A 7,589-nucleotide genomic window follows, 5' to 3' on the forward strand; every position below is an offset into this window, starting at 1 on the left:
GGGAGTATAGAGATCTTGGACATATGAACAAGGTTTCTGACTGTAATACGGTAAATAATTGCTATTATATGCCCCATCATGGAGTATGGCGGCAAGACAGCACTACTACTCGACTCAGAGTAGTATTTGATGGCAGCGCGATGACTTCAACGGGTGTTTCATTCAACGATTTGCAAATGGTCGGCCCAACAATCCAAAACGATCTGTTGTCAATTTTATTGCGATTCAGAATATATTCTTATGCGGTATCGGCTGACATCGCAAAAATGTATCGCCAAATTTTAATAACACCCGAACAACAATCACTTCAGCGAATTCTTTGGCGAGAAAATTCTTCTGATCCTCTTTGTACATACGAGCTTAAAACGGTCACTTACGGCACAAGTAGTGCACCCTTTTTGGCAATACGTAGTTTATTTCAACTTGGAATTGATTGTGAGAATTCACATCCTGAAGTCTCTCAAATAATTAAGAACAATTTCTATGTCGATGATGTTCTTTTCGGTGCGGATTCTGTTAAGGATGCATCACGACTTAGGATCTCTTTGTACAAGATCTTAAATGATGCAGGATTTGAATTAAGAAAATTTCATTCAAATTCAAATGAAGTTATCGAGGAAATCAGTTTAATAAATGATGGATCCACTTTATCAGAAGCAATAGAAATCTGTCCCAGTGAATCTACAAAAGTCTTGGTTTAAAATGGTTATGCGCAAACGATAAATTAGTTTTTAATATAGGTTCAAACGCAAAGGAAAGCAGGGTAACTAAGCGCATAATTCTTTCCAACGTGGGAAAAATTTTTGATCCTTTGGGGCTTGTAAGTCCAGCTGTTATTTTGGCAAAAATATTAATGCAAAAACTTTGGCTGGAAAGGTTATCGTGGGACGAATCAGTACCTCATTCTATTCATACAGAGTGGATCAAGTTTCGAGATGAAATTCCATTTTTAAAATATCTTGATATTTCTCGTCACGTTGTATGTAACAATCCAAAATTTATAGAACTTCATTGCTTTTCTGATGCGAGTGAACAAGCCTACGGGGCTTGCATATACGTTCGGTCGATAGACTCAAATAATCAACCTCATGTTCGTTTAATGTGTTCCAAAACAAAGGTGGCACCATTAAAGGTCATCACTGTACCCAGGCTTGAATTGTGTGGTGCAGTTATGTCTGCCCGATTGGCCAAAAAGGTAGAGTTATTCTTAGAGGCTCAACTAAACAACGTTACGTTTTGGACAGATTCGACGATTGTGCTAGGATGGTTAAAAATGATGCCTAGTTCACTAAAAACTTTTGTTGCAAACAGAGTTTGCGAAATTCAAGAATTGAGTAATAATCATAAATGGAAACACGTACCCACGAAGGATAACCCTGCTGATATCGCGAGTCGAGGTATGTTACCTAGTCAATTAATAAATTGCAAACAATGGTGGTACGGGCCTGAGTGGTTACTAGACGGTTCAATTGATCAACCGGACAGTTTGACAGAAAGCTTGCCGGAGGTTAAAACGATAACATTGATTTCAAAACCTGGAATACAAAAAAATCCCGTAGTTGATGTAACCAAATTTTCTAGTATTTTACGTTTGAAACGAACCATGGCCTATATATTTCGATTTGTACATAACTGCCGCAATTCTGACAAAAAATGGACAGGACCTTTATCAGTCCAAGAACTTGAAAATGCATTTACATTTTTATTAAAACAAGCACAAACAGATGATTTTTCTTCTGAAGTCAATTTATTGTCAGAAGGACATACCTTGTCTTCAAAAGGTAAGTTATTCAATCTGAATCCGTTTGTTGACAGTTTGGGATTGTTAAGAGTTGGAGGTCGTTTAAGTAATGCCGATTTTAATGAAAACAAAAAACATCCAATTATAATTTCAGCAAAACATCACTTATCTAAATTAATATTCAAATTTGAACATGTAAAACTTCTTCACATAGGGCCACAAGCCTTATTGAATCATATCCGGGAAACGCTATGGACGATTTCTGGAAGAAATTTAGCAAAACTAACAGTTCGACAATGCGTAGTTTGTTTCAGACATAACCCTAAACCAATTTCAATCAAAATGGGTGATATCCCTAAAAGAAGACTACAAATAAGCTATCCTTTTCAAACGTGTGGCGTCGATTATGCGGGACCTTTTTTGATTAAGGACCGCCGAGGACGGGGTTGTAAAATTACAAAGTGTTATTTGGCGTTATTTGTTTGCTTTTCGATCAAAGCTGTGCACTTAGAGCTAGTGTTAGATCTGAGTTCCGATAATTTTTTATTGGCATTAAAACGCTTTATTAACCGACGAGGAAAACCAGAACGAATTTATTCAGACAATGGCACCAACTTTGTAGGTGCCCACTCTGAACTTGAGGAACTTGCTAAATTTCTAAAAAACGACAAAAATAAAACGATTATAACTGATTTTTGCGCAAATGACACCATTGAATGGCGTTTTATTCCAGTAAACTCACCTCATTTCGGGGGGTTGTGGGAAGCCGGAGTCAAATCGAGCAAATTCCATCTAAAGCGAGTAATCGGTAAAACACCCTTAACTTTCGAAGAGCTATATACGATTTTCACACACATTGAGGCAATATTAAACTCCGTCCACTTTCTCCACTTTCGTCCGATCCTAATGATTTAAATCCCCTGACTCCTGCCCATTTCTTAATTGGACGAAGAATACTGTCTGTTCCTGAACCAAACTTGACGGATATACCAATGGGGCGCCTATCACGATTTCAAATGTTGGAACAAATTCGGCAAAACTTTTGGACTCGCTGGGCTAAGGAATACGTTTCGGAACTACAGCAAAAGATAAAATGGCAAACCACTAAAAATGAGATAAAGAAATACGACTTAGTGCTGGTGAAAGACGACCACCTTCCACCACTATTTTGGAAACTGGGGAGAGTGACAGCTTTACACCCTGGACCAGATGGGATCACACGAGTTGTTACCCTTCGGACGAGAACTGGTGAAATTCAGAGGGCTGTTCAGAAGCTGTGTGTCCTTCCTTTGAAGAACGCAGAAGAAGAAGTTGAAAGTCATTCAATCTTTCAAGGCGGGGGGCATGTCGGTGAAGAATCTGACAAACGGTTAGGTTCGGCAACGTCGGAGCAAGATCGGGTCGCGAGAGCTATTACCGGCAACGCTGGGAGGATTGGCGAGCAAGCGAACGCGAGAGAGACGACGAATTCACATCGAGACGAAAACGGCGACATTGAAAAACACAACAATTAATAAGTTTTCTAATTTTAATTTTTTTGAATAAACAATTTACAAAGTACAACAAAAACATAAGGCGCGTTATTAACAATGATCTCATTTTTTGAAAGGTTGCGCCAGTCGATTTGCTTCTGCACTTGACTTCCTTATCCGGGTCGAGATGCTCTGACATAACTCCATATACAAAATAACAGAGTTTATTATTCAAACTGTACCACCTGGTACGTTTGTAACGAAATAGTATATTAGGTATCAAGAACAGTAAGTAAGCTTTACTAATCGATGACAAAGATTGATTGATGACTTGTTCGTGATGCTTACACTATTTTTTATACGACTTCATCAAAATCATTCTAATTATTAAATAAAATAAAAATATTCTGACAAATTTTCTTTAATCCTGTAGTTCACTTTTAAATTATAATCAAATTCGGTTAAATTACAATGTTTCTCGCTCTAACTAAGAATACGATTACTCTATTTATTAATGTCCTAGAGACAGCTTTTCAAGCAGATCACAGAAATTCGTCACTTACGGTTTTACCAAATACCTAACCACTAGCGCGCCATCCAGTCGGTCTTAATCGGGAATTCCCATATATTGATAAGGTTGAAACGTGCCGAACTACCACCTGTGCGACTATAAGGACACCTGTGTTATCTTCCCTTTGCCGTTTTTTTCCATTTAGTTGTTACATGTTTGGTTTGCTCTTGGTTATAGTTGAATCACGTTTTCGGTTGTGAAAAGTTCTCTCTACTCTGCCGCATGTTGTGTTTTATAATTAGTTATTAATTAATTATTACTCTACATAAAAGTGTACTGACTCTTGTTAAAAAAAACATATTATGTTGTGTTTGTGCATCAAGCCTTCGAATCCCAATTTACAGTAAATTTCTGAAAGTATATTAGAGTTTATGCTTTTAGTTTTAGGCTGGGGTTTTTAATTTACAATAAAAATTTGTTACTATTTTGTATCTTAAAATAACTACACGTATAAGTATTTATGTGTAGATATTCGGATTATCTGTACAGTGTACAGATAGTAGATAGTATCCATTTTTAGTTGGGGTTACAGAGAGAATATGTCGTGTATCATGAAAGTTAGAATCATGTAATTTTTGCAATACTGTTGGTGTTCAATTTTTTATTTTAATTAATTTAACGTAAAACTGCAGTAGTAAAGTAACTGACTAACTGTAAAGTAAAACTTTCAGTAAATTGTTCGTTGGGTTAGGTGTTAAGTTAGATCCTCTTTCTTACTCTTACTACGCTGGTTTATTCAAAATCAGTCTAATTCTAATTTGATATTATTATTCAGTCTTAGTAATTACATAATTTTCCTACGTGTGATAGTGAAACCAATAATTAGGTTTAGCAACCACCAACACCACAATAGTGACCTTAAACCATACTCAGGCAACTAAGCAAAAAGAGAAAGTAATAGCAAAAATAGTATTTATTATACACTTTATTTTTGGTCATAAACCTTTTCTTTGATGTAAAATATGCAGAGAAGTTTTCACTCCTTTATTGCTCATTCTCGAAGCCACGCCATAAAAATATAATGCTTCTCTATACTCTATATATATAAGGAGATTACGAAATATTTAAAGACATTCTGATATCATAAAGATCATAACCAAGACCACAAGGAATATTGAAGGAATAGATCAGATATGAGTGAGAGCCATTTTGATGTTTTAGTCTGATTGAACATTGATGTTACAATCAGAACCTAGAACATGTTCTAAATCTAATTTGATAGATATTGGAATAAAATAAATGAATAATTATTAGCCTGTCACCATTCTGTCCAGTCTGTCATGACTGGGTTAACTACAGCTTGCAATAGTAGATGGCTCTGTTTTGAAAATTAGACTTTTGTAGATACTGGAAGTAGAGAGACGGAGCAAGACTTTCCGTTTGGATCATTACCCTGGACTCTCTTCAAAGCGAATAAATCTTTCGCCTTTTACTAAAGATTTCCGTGGAGAGGGTCAATATAAATGGGTCTGATTGAATTTTTTCCATGCCCGGCTTCGGCTGGGCGCTTAAACGAATTGAAAGAAAAATTATCAATGATAATGTAGAAGTAGAAAGCAGTGAAGTGAAAGCATAGTCTAAAGATATAACATAACCAGTCCGATCACTCTCCGAAAATCGTAAAATTTACCTCACCTCGCGGCCCGCCTAAAGTCGACTTGCCAAGCAAGAATCTAATATTCGCAATGACTAACTGAACATTGTGGGATAAAGACGGGTGAAGTTTCGTATGTTACGTTATTTGTGCTGCAGCGTTTATTGTGACTTGTTTTAATGAACTTAAACATGGGTATTATTGTTCTGTAGATGATTGTTGTGTCAATTCACTCTCTGTCTTGAAAATAAATGCTGATTCGCTTGTAGATTTCTTTCTGTAATACCCCCGTATAACACTTTCCAGAGAAAACTTTGTAAGTATGCCTGAGCGGCCCTCGTATTCCTAAAACAAAGTGATTTACGACCGGGCGCAAAAAAAGCCGGCTTTTGCGACAGATCAAAGAAGTGATCCTACTGGTTTAGAAAGTAGATGATTACAGGGAATAGTAAAGCAATAGTTGTTTCGTTCTTTGTAATTTGCTATGCCAGGCCAGAATGTCGGTCTTACTTTAAAGGTATTTCTTATCAATTATTTTGGTAGCTTTAAAGTAAAAAACCTGAACTGAACATGTTATAAGATGTTTAAAGATTGTAGGTAAATCTGTGTACCTATACAACTAATCCAAACAGTAACTATTGATCAATATCATTTATGATTTGGCACTTAAATCTGAAAAGTATTAACTTAAAACTGTTATTTATAATTGTCTTCTTCTTCTTATTCATATTTAAAATCTCCCGACCTGTTAGTTTTGCAGGTTTCTTTGGATCAGTTCCTGGGAGGTGGACTGCCAGCTGTCCTTCCATCTTTTAGGTGGTCTTCCGGGTGGTTTTTTTCCTATTGGTTTCCCTTCAAGTGCGATGCTTGGTAGTCTTCCCTCTCTTCCATTCTTATCACCTGAGCGTACCAATACTTTTTTTTTTCCCTCCATCTTACGATGTCTTGCACCCCACATTGTTCCCTAATATCAGTGTTCCTAATTTTTTCCATTATAGTCCTGAGCGTTTTCATTTCGGTTACTCGAATCATTTATTTCGTTTTGTTGGTTTCTTCTCTGGTTTCTATTCCGTATGTCATAATTGGCCTGATGCAAGTCTTATAGATCCTGACCTTGCTATCCTTTCGCATGTATTCGTTCGCCCATATTATCTGCCTTAAGCAGCCCGACATGGCAGACGCTTTGTTGATCTGGCTTCTTATAGGTCCTTCACTGGGTCGTGATAACTCGACACATCCATACTCAGATATTTGAATTGTGAGACTTGCTCGATGATTTTGTCCTCAACTACCAGCTTACATCTTACGGGATCTTTAGCAAAGGTTATGCTTTTCGTTTTTTCTATAGATATGGTCATGTTCATCGCTTGTCTGGCCTGGCAGAATTGGTGTAGTTGTCTCTGTAGATCGTCATCCGTTTCCGCGAAAATAGCTGCATCGTCGGTGTAGCATACCATGCTAATACTTTTATTTTGTTCCATTTAGTATCCCATATTTAGTGATGATACTTCCTCTATAATTCTGTCCATTAAGTGATCGAACAGAAATGGGCTAAGGCTGGCCTTTTCTGATGCCTCCTGATGTCGGTATCTCTTCCGTATAAGTGTCTCCTGCCTTTACTTTAGTCATGTTGTTCATATTGAGACTGCGGACTGCTCTTACGATGGTGTCTGGCGTTTCTTTCGCTATCAGTATATTTATGATGTATTAAATGCCTTGATCAAATCGATTAAGCAGACATTTGCTGGTGTATTAAATTCAATTGATTTTTCTTTTAGTTGTTTGATAATGAATATGGCGTCGGTCGTGGATCTGTTTCGTCTGAAGCCTTGTTGTTATTTGTGTTTCAAGTATTTCCTTCAAAATGCCGGTAGAGTTTCATGCTTGTGTTTAGCAGAGTTATGCCCTTATAGTTGTCTGGGTGCCTCTCCTGTCCTTTCTTGAATTTAGGGATAGTTATACTTTTGTGCCATTCCTTAGGTATAGTAGATATCCATTATAATTGTCAGTTATTATTATTGAAGCCAACCGGTGAATAATATCACATACCTATAATATACCTATATATAAATATATATTATACCGTACATTCACCAGATATTACTTTCGTATACTACATACACTGTCTGTACAGATGGCAGCACTGTCAACCGTTCGCCGCGCCTAAAATATAAAAACGATCAACTACTTCTTTGGTTGGGGCGAAAAAGC

General features: G+C 36.9%; 1 non-coding gene across 1 annotated transcript; it reads left to right on the forward strand.

Annotated features, from left to right (window-relative positions):
* The first annotated feature begins 5,172 nt into the window (after positions 1-5,172).
* LOC145730032 (U5 spliceosomal RNA) lies at positions 5,173-5,291 on the forward strand. The gene has a single exon (XR_014178516.1). It is a non-coding gene; the product is annotated as a U5 spliceosomal RNA (small nuclear RNA).
* The last annotated feature ends 2,298 nt before the right edge of the window (positions 5,292-7,589 follow it).

The sequence above is a fragment of the Ips typographus genome, linkage group LG5, assembly GCF_016097725.1.
Source record: "Ips typographus isolate SLU linkage group LG5, UJ_Ityp_2.0, whole genome shotgun sequence".
Classification (NCBI taxonomy): domain Eukaryota; kingdom Metazoa; phylum Arthropoda; class Insecta; order Coleoptera; family Curculionidae; genus Ips; species Ips typographus.